At 39.1% G+C, this 13,502-nt stretch overlaps 1 protein-coding gene across 8 annotated transcripts in view; it reads right to left on the bottom strand.

Annotated features, from left to right (window-relative positions):
* CCDC171 (coiled-coil domain containing 171) overlaps positions 1 to 13,502 on the bottom strand; it is a 231,580-nt gene that overhangs the window by 35,896 nt on the left and 182,182 nt on the right. The gene's annotated exons all lie outside the window — the stretch shown is intronic.

The following is a 13,502-nucleotide window of genomic DNA, read 5'->3' as shown; positions in this document are numbered from 1 at the left end:
CTCCCAAGATCTTTTCAAGTTTTTCTTTGTTTTATACATTTTCTCCTGTTTGTGCAAATAAAATAAAAGTAACAGGGCTGAAGTGAAATCTATTACACCAGGGGTGAATACGGCCAAATAATACTAGCAGATTACTTACATCACATATATGGTGGCTATTCTCAGTAAGAAGAATCCCAAAGTGTTTTACACATTATGGCCCCAATCCAGGAAAGATATCCAAGCCAGTGTAAGGGCTTGCCTTTGTTGATACCTACCAAATGCATCTGTCTCTTGAGTAGAATGTGGCAGCCATTTACAAAAATATTTCAAAAGGGTTTAGAACAAAACAAAGAATAGCATGTTCCATACAAAACAGTATGATGCTTCACCTCAGTGAGACTGCTCAGGGGCTTAAAGCTAGGCATGTGCTGAAGTACCTTGATGCATCAGGACCTGTGACTGAGCACTCAAATCAGGAAATATCAAAGCTCAGGTTACATGGCCACCTTAACTCTGACCCCTTCTATATAAGTATTAAGATAGAGTCCTTCATTATATTGTATTCTCAACTTTTACAATAATGACAATAAGGTTAAGTATACCAAATTGAAAATATATTTCAAGATGCTAAACGTGTGGATCTCAAGATGTAGGGAGAAAATCTTGCCCCACTCTATTATTTGAGAAATTGGATGCTGCTGTGTAACTTACAGATGACTACACAGAGGGGAACAGAATTTAGGCTGTAGGTGCAATTTGAACTATGGCATTTGCTGACTTTTCTTTGAAATAAAACTAGATTTCTGTAACTATTTAGGGCTATTATCAATATGTGACTTGCAAGCATGCAAACCAAAATATGGTACACATTTAAGGTCACAGCTTAAATTAAAATGTGGAGACTGACTTTGCTTAGCTGCCCACTCTTTGAGCTGAGGCCCTGATCCTGCTAGCTTGCATGTGCAGGTGCACCTTTGTGCCAATGCAGTCCCAGTAGTGAGAACAGGGCTCTGCCCATGCATAGGAAGTTGTAGAATCAAGGTGTTACTGAAGCTCCTACTGAAAAGGGTGTTGTGCACCCCATTTCACCACTTCCCTATCAACCATGAACTTTCTAACCCCAGCTGTTTCATTTTCAGAATAGTTTTAAAAGGTTGGAAAGACAGTGTATTTTCCTCCCAACTCTTCTTATGCTCAAATTTTCAGGGGGGAAAAAAATAACATCCAGATGAAAGGCAGAAGTTTCACAAAGTTATTAACAAAACAAGTAGCTGGAATAGAAACATTTATGCAACCTTAAGGAGGTTTAAACTCCCAGAGGAATTTTGACAGGCCAACCTAGATTTGAAATCAGCCAGGACATGGGGGTCAACATCCTCTACGCCTCCAAAAGGCACCAGGAGATCCTCAATAACGAATACCCAGAACTTCAGTTGTAAATCTAATCTGGAAGACAGCACCCCCAGCAGTAAAATGTGCTTAGCATCAAGTCAAGACACTGATTTATTGTTGAGTCAACACGAAGAAAATCACATGGAGAGTCCCCAGCATCGCTTCCTACAGTACCTAAGCTTCCCTTATTTGAATCATCGGTGGGGGAGGGAGAAATCTTTCCTATTTGCTCATTTTAAAGTTTTGTCAAACAGTGATTTCACTGGTTTCTATTGGAATTTAACATTTTTTGTTTTAATCCTTATTTGTATATTACAGATATGACATCTGCATCGCTCTAGAAATAAGGTTTATTCACTGATCAACAGTGTTTGTTAATAGAATTGGAGATCAGGTATCTTCCAGAAACAGAGCTTAACAGCCCCCCCGCTACCACCAGCATGCCAGATTTTAAAAAAACAGATACAACAACGACAAGTACAGATACTTTTGTAGCCTTCCGGATATATTTTTATAGCACTAAATTTGACATTCAGACATGTCTGTAGGAACCACATTTTAGTGAGCCCTTCTGTTTTTTTGAATACACTGGTAATAGCGTGACATGCAAACTGGGAATAGAACATCTGAAACAAGTAACAAATCATCTTTCATTACAAGTAAGAATGATTTTTAAAATACATATTAGACATTGATTTTCATTCAGAAAAGTCAGTCATAGTGATCCCTGAACATTATAGGAAGCAATTTTTGCAACCCAGACATATATTTTCACACATTCACTTTAAAAGCTAAAACCCCTTTCAGACTGACGAATATTGTAGGAATGTCAGTGGGGCAGCAGACTTAGCTAAAGAAGCCACAGCAATTCTGAGGGCTGAAGAATGTTAATTTTAAACATTAAAAAAGCCAGCTGAAGTATGGAATATAGGATGTGAGTTAATAAAGGGTGAAACTTGCATAGCGCTGCCAATTTTAGAGCAGAAAAAGGTAATGAATTCCTTTTTTTTAGTTAATTCAGAGTAAGTAGTCAGAGTCCCCTTCCTATGCCTCCATTTCATAAGAGATGTTATTTGTTTAAAATCATACATCTTATAATGCTATTGACATGGCAGAAGCATATTATAATGTCAAAAGGAGTTATCACTGTGAGAATATACCCATGTTCCAACACTACTGCTCAAGACACTGTCAGCTTCATGAAAATGGAAGGGCAACATGCTGAACTGGCTGCAACTAATGACACAAAAAGGGTACTGAAGAGAGTAGCATGGAGAAAGGAAGGTCTTGCAATTAAGGTGCTGGACTGGGGTAAATGTTAAGAAGTACTTAAATCCCCTTTTAAGATGTGATTTTCAATGAAATTTAAGAGCCTAAAGGCCAGATTTTTAAATGTCTTTAGGTGCTTAAAGATGCTGGTGGATGGCTAGTAGGATTTTCAAAAGTGTCTGGGTGCCTAACTCTCATTGATTGCAAAGGGAGTTAGGTGCCGAGGTATTTTGAAAAATTAGGTGCTGAGGTGCCTATCTGCATCTCTAGATGCCTTTAAAACACTTTTAAACACCTGGCCCTAAATTACTTTTGAAAATGGGACTTAGGTACCTTTGAATATGTTAATCTTAATTTATTTTTGCCTCTATTCCCAATCAGTAAAAGGGGGCATTGTGAGAATAAATGTATTAATGTCTGTGATGCACTCAGTTACTATGACGATGGAGGTACTGTGAGTGGGTAGATAGATAAGATAGTACTTAATCAACATTTAAAAAGTGGAAGGATAAAATGGACATTGAAAGGTGACACTATCTGTTTTAAATTAAAACAGATAAAGGTAAGGATTAGTTAAAAGCATAACAAAACACTGGAAAAACAAGAACAAGAAAAATCTATTTAACGTAATAGGTAAGCTGAACCCTGCTCAAAAAGTACTAAGTTTGAGGATGGCCTATTTGTACTACAGAATTTCTCACAAATAGTTCTGGTTTGGGCCCCGTATCCATGAAGTTGAGCATCTTACTCTGACAAATTTCCAGTGAGGCAAACGACTTCAAGGCTTATATGATTTTTTTAATAACACAATGAACTATGGAGCAAAAGTGTAATTTTAAAATTATCATCTTGTCCCCCTCCAATCAACTTTAGAATAGAACAAGAGTTTTCACAGGAAGCCCCTTTCTACAGCACATGCAATAATAATAATAATAACAATTAATAAATACAAATATTCCCTCCCTTCAGTGATATGACTGACTGATCATCTCTATGTGCTCAGTCTTATTCAGAAACAGCAATTCTAAGATGTGCAGTGTAACATTATGCTTGTAAATATCTTTTACATTATACTATTGCCTAAAAATTTGTCAGTGAGAAGACTTTAATCTTTGGAGATTTTTTTTTTATAAAGTATAGTAAAATATGGCATTCTGATAGCTGGCACTGATAAATTATGCAACAGTGTTCAAGAGACATGAAGATTAAAGTACAAAATGAGGGCTAAAGCATATCCTTTAAATTTAATTAACTAGATCAAAGGTCACTCAAAGTATTACCAAGTCAAAAACTTCAGTGGAAAAATATTTTAGGAAACATTCAGAATGCACAAATTATTAAATGATTTCTTGTCAATGTATTAATGTGTTTATTATACTTCATGAGGAAAGGAAAATGTGTTATTTATTCCATGTGGAAATACTCTGTCAGTGGGATACTCCTTTCCCAATAATTAGATTCATGTAACCTAGTTAGAGTAAATACAATCCAATAAGAACTTTAATTTTTTTCTGCAATTTTACTTTCTGTGTTTTGATTTGCAGATAACAAAAGATTAAAATATTATCTAATGCCTTCATAGCTTTACATTGTTTCCAAAGCTGCTAATAAATACCAAATGTAAAACAAATTGCATTAAGGACCAGATCCTCAGCTTGTAAATCAACGTAGTGCTACTGACTTTCATTTCATTTACACCAGCTGAGAATCTGATCCTGAGAGTACAGCAATTACACACCTAGAGATAATTTTAGCTCCTATTTAGAAGAAGGGAAAGGGAAGGAAATAAATAACCACAGGCAACCTATTATGAGCTAATGCAAATCAAAGAATGTGTAATAAACAGACCAGACAGACAACATAAGCCTCAAATGTGTAGCGTATGATACAGCAGTCAGAAAAATCAAGAACCAACTACTTCACACATTACACTTTTTTATTTTTAAAGTATGAAAAAGAAGAAAAATCAAAATTTACATTTGCCTGTTAGGTTTCCCCCTTCAGGAAATCCTGAACTAAAAAGAATATTAGTAGGTAGTAAAATGTACCTAAGGGCAATATATACAAAGAGATAAAAAGAACAAGAGAAAGAATAATAAATGGACTACAGAAGAATGAGAGCTTAACTTTAGTATAACAAAGCACTTAGATAAAAATCTGAAGAGACTAAGAATTTTATGTATAGTATGAAGTTTGGCTGACGTGTAATATGGGCAAAAGCAATCAGCGTGGAAATAAAACTCAAAAGATTGGAGTTCTGTGTGTTTAATAGATAATGTACAGTATGCCTTTTATTACTGCAACCCTAGTTTATGTCTGGCCCTAACATTACATAAATAAGATTAGTTTAACAGGTTCACAAAAAACAAACATATACCAACCAATTAATTTTGGCTTTGAGAAGGCCAACCCCGAGTGATTTTATGATATTTATTAGAAGTCTGTGGAGGCTGCTTTTGTGGGTAGAGGGATTAATTTCCCCCTTCATTTTAGCATTTGAAAATTCACTCTGGCTGCCTTGTCCCATCACCCAAAATGTCTAGTGGCAACATCAGTAGAGGATGTAAATATAGCAGCCTCTCAGGCATCAGAAAAGGCCACCTGGGAGACAACATTCAGCAAAATTGCACTTTTGCAGCTGTTTGGCACTTTTTTAATGATCTGTTCTCCTGGTATCTTGTTTCAACAGTAAACTTTTTGTTGGGCTCCATTCAACCGTGGCACGTACAATTTAAATGTGCCAAAAATCAAACCAGTCCTGTTACAACTTTTTTCAACCAAACCTGACTCAGGGCCACACTTGGGGCCTAACTCCATCCCCTTTGTTCCGATAACAATTATGTTCCCCCCAAAGGTCTCAGAGGATAACCCAAGGGAATGAAGCTTGAAATAAAAGGCTAGATTCTCTGTCAGAGGTAATGACATGACTTCCTACAAGAAAACTGAAGAGAGAGCATTGAAATTGACAGAGACTGAAGGGAAAGTGCTTCTTCTGGAAACCACAGCAAATGGGCATAAAACAATAGTCATGGAAATTATTATAAAGAATAAGATGCTCAAGAATAACATTGATTCTATAGAAAATAATCTATAAATTAAGACCATTAGGTGGGGAGTTTGTTGATAAGCTCAGGTACTGAGAGTTTCATAATAAAGTGGCTACCTAAGGCTCTGGGGACTCAGAACTTTGTTCTAACTATTGAACCAAGCTACCATTTAAGAAGGAGGATCTCGCTGATGCATGGAATATTACTTTCATTATTTATTACATGCTGACAGGCTTGGTAGTGTACAAGATGAAAAATAAAGGCAGTCACTGCCCCAGATAGCTTACAGTTTAAGCAACAGACACAGAAGAAGATGCTGAAACTATTCCCTCCTTCCTCTCTCCCATTTTCTCTCTCTTTTTCTCCTAAGCAATATTGGTAATTTTATTGTGGGTTAGTATTTGTGGGTCTCGAGGAGAAAGGGAGTCTTTTGAGGGTTTGTGTGTCAGCAAAAGAGGGGCACCGGTACTGGAAAGTCATTCCATGAATCGGAGGGCATCATGAAGAGGGCATGAAGATGGAAAGGGAGGAGACAGACACCAAGACTACCACCACTGAGGGAACAAAATAAGAAACTACATCTGAGATTTAGGCTGGGCTTTTAAGGGACAGATGAGATGATTAAACTTGATATGGTGGGGAAGGGAAAGCTAATGAAGTGAATTGAAGAGGGAGGGATATTGCCTGATGAACTGCCAAGGAAGATAATTTTAGAGACTTATGTTTTGGAATGATCAGAGGGGAGCAAAATGGGGAAATTAATATTAGATTTCCAAGATATCGTGGGGGAAGGAGCAGCAAGACTCCATAAGAACCTCAAGGTACTGGGAGTATGTTACTTTGCCATTAAGGTAGCTTCATGGTTAAGTGATGTACACCTAAGAGATACAGCAGTATGCATGTGTGCACAGGTACATTAGCTTAGTAGTTTAGAGCCTGATCCAACTCAGACTGCAGTGCCAAAGAAAAACTGTGCTGATGGCTCAAAAAAATTACAAGAATAAGGAGGCTGACAAAATTATTTACATAAATACCACAGAGATCTTACATAAAACTCTAATTCAAGCTTAATCAGGATTATTTTGACAAAGCAGTTTGTGTAAACAGAAAAGAAAGAAAAAAGGTACAAGGTTTTACATGTGTATCTAATGTAGGAAAAATATGATATTGTATTTATTTGAGATTACAGAATGTGACCTCATAGTTAAAGAGCCTACCATAAAGCATACACATACAATGAATGGGCCAGAATTAAGTACTTTGAATACTTAATCATGCAACCTTTATTTATTCAATGTATTTTTTAAATGGAATTGTATAAACAGTTTTCATTCTGTTGCATTGTCTAACACACGTTATATGTCTCAAGCAGAAAAATTTCTCACTGGGAAACTGACTTTATTCTGAAACAGTTTTAGACAACCAGTTTAAAAAGGGTTCTAGTCAATGTTTTTGTTCTGGCAGCATCTAGCTAGTGTGGACAGGTCACCTATCTCTTGAAAGAGTTTTTGAAAAATGTTCTTAAACATTTTTCTACTTTGAGATGGGGTTTGTCAGCTTCCCAGGACAAAAAAGGAGGGAGGTTTGGATTGAATGTTTATCTGAACCTATGAAAGTCCCACCCATCCACAGGCCAACTTGATATTTGATACGCATCCCTAATCATTCAGACTCACAAAATTATTCCATTCATCCACCCATCTGTTAGATGTTTCTTCTCTCTCCCTTCCCACCTCCTTTCCAATCTTGGTGGTTTCTCCTTTGACTTTCACCCTTGTCTTTCTCTATCAATATCACAAACTCAGGTACCACACCCATACTTTTCAAAAGTAAGTGCCCTACTCCAAATATATTTGCCCTGAAAAGCAATGGAAATTTTGAACCCTAAAAACGGATGCTGTTTTCAACCCAGTAAACAGTGTTTGGACTTGACTATTGTAACTCTTTAGCAGCATGTTCCACTATACATTAATCAACTTGGTAACCCAATAACCAAGACAATAGGTTAAACATACACATGCAATCCTGTGTTCACACCCTATACACTATTGTAATAATCTTTGTACAAGGTATGCCTTGCGAGGTATCATTTAAAAACTTATAACTTGCAGGTCAGTATTGTTATGGTGAAATATAGGTAGCAACTTTATATGTGACGTTATAAGATTCCCCTGTATGATGTTAACAACATGTGTTCCAAACCCACAACCCTGCTCAGGTCTGTCCTAAACAAAGTAATGTGTGTGCCTTAATTTACATTTAAGCAGTAAACAGAGTCATCAAGTGGCCATTCTTTGGCAAGAAAGGGAGGCACGGACAAAGAGATCAGCATCTTAGCAAAGAAACAGCATAAGGTCTCCTTCATTCACCAGACCCTACGTCTCTTGGTTCTTAGCTGGAAATGCTTTTCAATTAGGAACTGAAACTATAAAAAGGAGGGGCAAATACCCCAAGACACCTCTCTCTGTCCCCTCGCTGACCTCATTTGCTGCACCAGAGAAGACAAAGGAAACAGCTGTTGGACTCTGGTGGGCCAGAGGAGGTCCTGAACTAAAGAGTTTGGTTAGTTATGCTGCTAGAAGCATGTGGTGTGAAACTTTGCTTGATTCTAATATAGTTTGTTACGTGAGGTACCAGTAAGCATTTTATATTTATTTTTCTTGTAACCATCTCTGACTTTTATACCTTATTATTTGTACTTGCTTAAAATCTCTCTGTGGCTAATGAACTTGTTTTATTGTTTTATCTAACCCAGTGTGTTTAAGTTAAAGTAGCTGGATAACTCTATTTAGGATAACAAGCTAGTGTATATTATTCACTTAAAGGAATAATGGTCTTAATATGTTTGTACAGTCCAGGAGATGGCTGGGCAATACAAGACAAACATTTCTGGGGGGAAATTTGGAGTGTGTTGGGATCACCCTGCAGTATAACCAAGGCTTGTGAAAGCCTGCAGGCTGCAGTTAAACACAAACACATCCGGAAGTGACCTGAATGCTGGTTATGAGCAGTCCAGGTTGGAGGCTACAACAGCGAGGCATTACAGATCATCCCAGGTTACAGGGCAAAGGTGACAGCTCCCCATTGGTCTGGATTTTACCCCGGTATGTCACACTCAATAACCAAGACGACAGTTTAACTTACACATGCAATATGGGAGTACAAAAGAGAACAGATGCATTTCAAATTGTAAGACTTCATGCATCTGAAATTCACATATTTACAAAACATACACTTTAGAACTGCACTCTCAAATAGGATAAAGATAAGAGAAGATTTAGTATAACTCAAAAATATATCATTTAATTTTCAATCTGTCCTAAACTTTTCTTTTTCAATTTCACTTCATCAGTACACCACTTGGGACACAATATCAGCCTATTTCTTAAACACAAGACAACTGTGGAATTAACAGAACAGCTTCATTTTTACGCCTAGTTTTACATTCTGAAAGGCTTACTTGAGTTTTCCTTAATCCTTAAGTTGCATATTCATTGCTATATTTCCTCTAACTGCTGTCACTTAAATTGTCATGCAGAACAGGGCAAATCGGGGTCAGTTTATGTAACCGGCATCAATCTGAGAAACTTCATCAGTCTTTATTTCAAGGCATTATGCAAAGAAAACTGACATTAAGAGAGCCTTAACTGACAGCAAACGAAATCAATCAGCAAATCACTAAGCCATAATAAACTCGCTCAAGTTGTAGATAACCCTTCCTTTTCCAGGCCTTTACCTAAACAGCCCATCAAATGCTGCCTTTGACCAAAAATCCCATCAATTCTGTTACAAGATCTTAGCAATAATATAGTGTAAAACTTCTTAAATTCTCATTACTTTCACATTATCAATAAGAATAAGCAAAGATAAATCAGGTTGATTTATAATGATGAAATAGTAGGCTCCTAAATGAAAAACAAAAGATTCAAGATTTGGAAAGGACTTTTTAAGTTGACTACTAATCACGTGGCTAAAAATTGAATAGGACTTGCTCCTGCTCCCAGTGAAGTCACTGGGAATACTCTCAGACTTCAACCACAGTATGATAAAGCCCAGTACAGTTTTTCTCTGCTATTCAACAGATTCACTCACTCAACATTCTTCTACTTTTATTGCTTTGTTTTGAAATTAAAAGAACCAGCACCACAAAGCAGACACCAGAGCTTCAACTTCTCTGACCTTTCACTTTATACTGTGTTATTCATGAGTCTATCCATTTATTTAGGTACTCATATAGCCCTCAATAGCATAAATATCTAATCTCCTGAATGGGCTCATCCACAAATTGGTATTATAGGCTGCATACAGCAATATCAAACAATAGGAAAAAGATCACAGCACACTCAAGCTAGGGAGGGAGAAAGAATTGATAAAACAACTTCTTTCCAAAAGATACTACACAGATTCCCTGACCAGCAGTGGCAAGTCTACACTCAAGGGCTACCTTGGCACAGCTGCATTGCTGTAGCACATCTGGTAAAGACAAGCTATGCCAACGGGGGAGCACTTTCCCATCAGCGTAATTACTTCACCTCTGTGAGAGGCAGAAGCTATGTTGGCAGGAAAGCGTCTCACGCCGACATAGCACCGGCGTGGACAGTGCTGAGGTTGAGGTGTGTCTTTATCACATCACGGAGCGATGCAAGTTACATCGACTTAAGCCGTAATGTAGACCAGCCCTTAGAGGGAAAGGATTTCTCCAACCGAAAAAGGAGACTACTAACACAGGAAGTGCCAAGAAATCCTCTTACACTGTTTGGATATTTTCCTACCACCAGACATTTTCCTCTTGTAGCAATGGCATATATGAAAAGCTCAATCTAACACTACACGTCTCATCTTACCAAAAGAATAATTACTATGAAATAATACTGATACTTCCTGCTGGCTCCTGAGCATATATCCTGGTTGGCAACAAGCTGAAAACTACAAGAAGAAAGCAGAATTGCAAGCAGAAGCCAAACTAATGAAATTGAAAGTCACCACAAGAAATCACAAACTAAAGACAAAAACAAAACAAAAAAAAGAGGGCAGGGTACAATCCCCTCTCCCTTCTTTGCACAATACAAGGACAGAACATAACTCCCTATTTTGATTGATATTCTCTTTTCAAGCGGCAAAGGGTCCTGTGGCACCTTACAGACTAACAGACGTATTGGAGCATAAGCTTTCGTGGGTGAATACCCACTTCGTCAGAGGCATGTAGTGGAAATTTCCAGAGACAGGTATAAATATGCAAGCAAGAATCAGGCTAGGGATAATGAGATTAGTTCAATCAGGGAGGATGAGGCCCTCTTCTAGCAGTTGAGGTGTGAACACCAACGGAAGAGAAACGGCTTTTGTAGTTGGCTAGCCATTCACAGTCTTTGTTTAATCCTGAGCTGATGGTGTCAAATTTGAAAATGAACTGAAGCTCAGCAGTTTCTCTTTGAAGTCTGGTCCTGAAGTTTTTTTTGCTGCAGGATGGCTACCTTTAAAGCTGCTATTGTGTGTCCAGGGAGGTTGAAGTGTTCTCCTACAGGTTTTTGTATATTGCCATTCCTAATATCCAATTTGTGTCCATTTATCCTTTTACGTAGGGACTGTCCAGTTTTGCTGACGTACGTAGCATTGCTGGCACATGATGGCACATATTACATTGGTGGACATGCAGGTGAATGAACCGGTGATGGCGTGGCTGATCTGGTTAGGTCCTGTGATGGTGTTGCTGATGTAGATATGTGAGCAGAGTTGGCATCGAGGTTCGTTGCATGGATTGGTTCCTGAGTTAGAGTTACTATGGTGAGATGTGTAGTTGCTGGTGAGAATATGCTTCAGGTTGGTGGGTTATCTGTGGGCGAGGACTGGCCTGCCTCCCAAGGCCTGTGAAAGTGAGGGATCGTTGTCCAGGATGGTTATAGATCACTGATGATGCGTTGGAGAGGTTTTAGCTGAGGACTGTATGTGATGGCTAGTGGAGTTCTGTTGGTTTCTTTCTTGGGCTTGTCTAGCAGCAGGAGGCTTCTGGGTACACGTCTGGCTCTGTTGATCTGTTTCCTTATTTCCTCATGTAGGTATCATAGTTTTGAGAATGCTTGGTGAAAATCTTGTAGGTGTTGGTCTCTGTCTGAGGGGTTGGAGCAAATGCGGTTGTACCTCAGTGCTTGGCTGTAGGCAATGGATTGTGTAGTGTGTCCGGGATGGAAGCTAGAGGCGTGAAGGTAGGCATAGTTTCTCTTTCCAGAAACTGATGACTTGATGAACCAAAGAGGCAGCAACTCCTTCCATGCCCACTCTGATCTCCTTGACCGTCCAAAAATACAAGGCTGAAAAAGTGTGGAATTTTTTTGGGGGGGGGCGGGGGGGTCTTTCGTGTTTTATGGACTATGACTAAACCCTAAACAGGATTGGTGCCCCACAGTGTTACCCAAAAAGGGCTTACAAGCTAAACTGACCAAAAAAATGGGCTATGGGTACAGGAGTATGCTGTACAAGCAGAATGATTGGCAGGATGATGGACATACAGCTTGCAAGAGCCAGTTCTTTTCTTAACTGTATTCCAGTATTTATTTATTTGGCGTGTGGGGAGTGGAGGAAAAATGGCAGGAAGGGTGAGCAAACAGGTGAAAGGGAGTCAGGAAGACAAAGGAAGGAAGGTAACTCTCAAACAACAGCTTCTAAGCTGCCCTCACAAAAATACCGCTTAAAAATTAAAAGAACATTCAGATCTATTGCCGATGATGTGCCAATCAAGAGGCTGGAAGGTAGCTCAGCATATGCCATATGCGAGAATCTCATATTACCAGTTTATAAAACAAATCATAATCCAAAAAGGATTACTTATTACCATTTTAATAAATCCCTGAAATAAGTATGAACATCCAAAGAAATGGTGGTTACTTATATGTAACTGGAGGTTCTTTAAGATTCATGGTCTCTATCTGTATTCCACACATGAGTACACATGCTCCAGGCATCTGAGCCCAGGGATTTCTAGCAAGTAGTGCCCATTGGTCCTCACCTCCGCAACTGCCCTCCTTGTGCTCCAAACCGAGGGCATAAGGGGAAGTGCAGATCAACGCCTCTCCAGTTCCTCCTCTTACGACGAATCAGAAAGAGCTGAAGCAGAGATGGAGGAGGGCAGGTAGTGGAATACAGATAGGGACCACATGTGCTCTGGATTATGAACAGGAGAGGACATCCCTAGCTCCTTAAGGTGGTTTCTTCCTCCAGTGTCAAGATGTCCCTCAGGAGGGTTGGTCCTGAAAGGAGAGGAGATTGAGGGTAGGGATGGCTGAAGATATCCCCTGGGGAGGTGGTACAGGTTTCAGTTCATCTCAGAGTGCAAGGTGTTCCAGTGGTCTGGACCCATGCATCCGTCACATCCATGGTCATGGTGGATCCTTCTGGGGGGTGATTCCCTACTGTAGAAGAGTCTAGCCTGCAGTTCTTACATGGCAACCATTGGTGCCGATCCTTTGGCTTGTGAACCAGAGCCTTAATAGGTACTGGTGGATCCTTTCTCCTTCATGTCTTACTCTCATGTTCAGGTAGCAGACCTAAATCCTTAGGATCCATGCACAAGGACTCACCTGATGTGGATGGAGTCGGGGAGGGATCCCTTTTTTTAAAGGCAGATGTGGAAGGAGAGATCTGTCCTTGCATTTGTGAGAGTGATGCTTATTCTCATGAAAAGCCTTAGTTAATGATTCCTTGGGCTTAGAAGCTCTGGCCTCAGCTCCTGAGCTCATTCTTGGAGGGGTGCTGCTCATTGCCTGAGGCTGCTGTACAGGGGGTCTCCCTGGCCTGGATCTGAGAAGGCTATGAGAAATT

Source organism: Natator depressus, chromosome 5, assembly GCF_965152275.1.
Source record: "Natator depressus isolate rNatDep1 chromosome 5, rNatDep2.hap1, whole genome shotgun sequence".
Taxonomy (NCBI): domain Eukaryota; kingdom Metazoa; phylum Chordata; order Testudines; family Cheloniidae; genus Natator; species Natator depressus.
The sequence above is the reverse complement of the archived record's forward strand: the minus strand, read 5'-3'. Positions and strand labels throughout refer to the sequence as shown.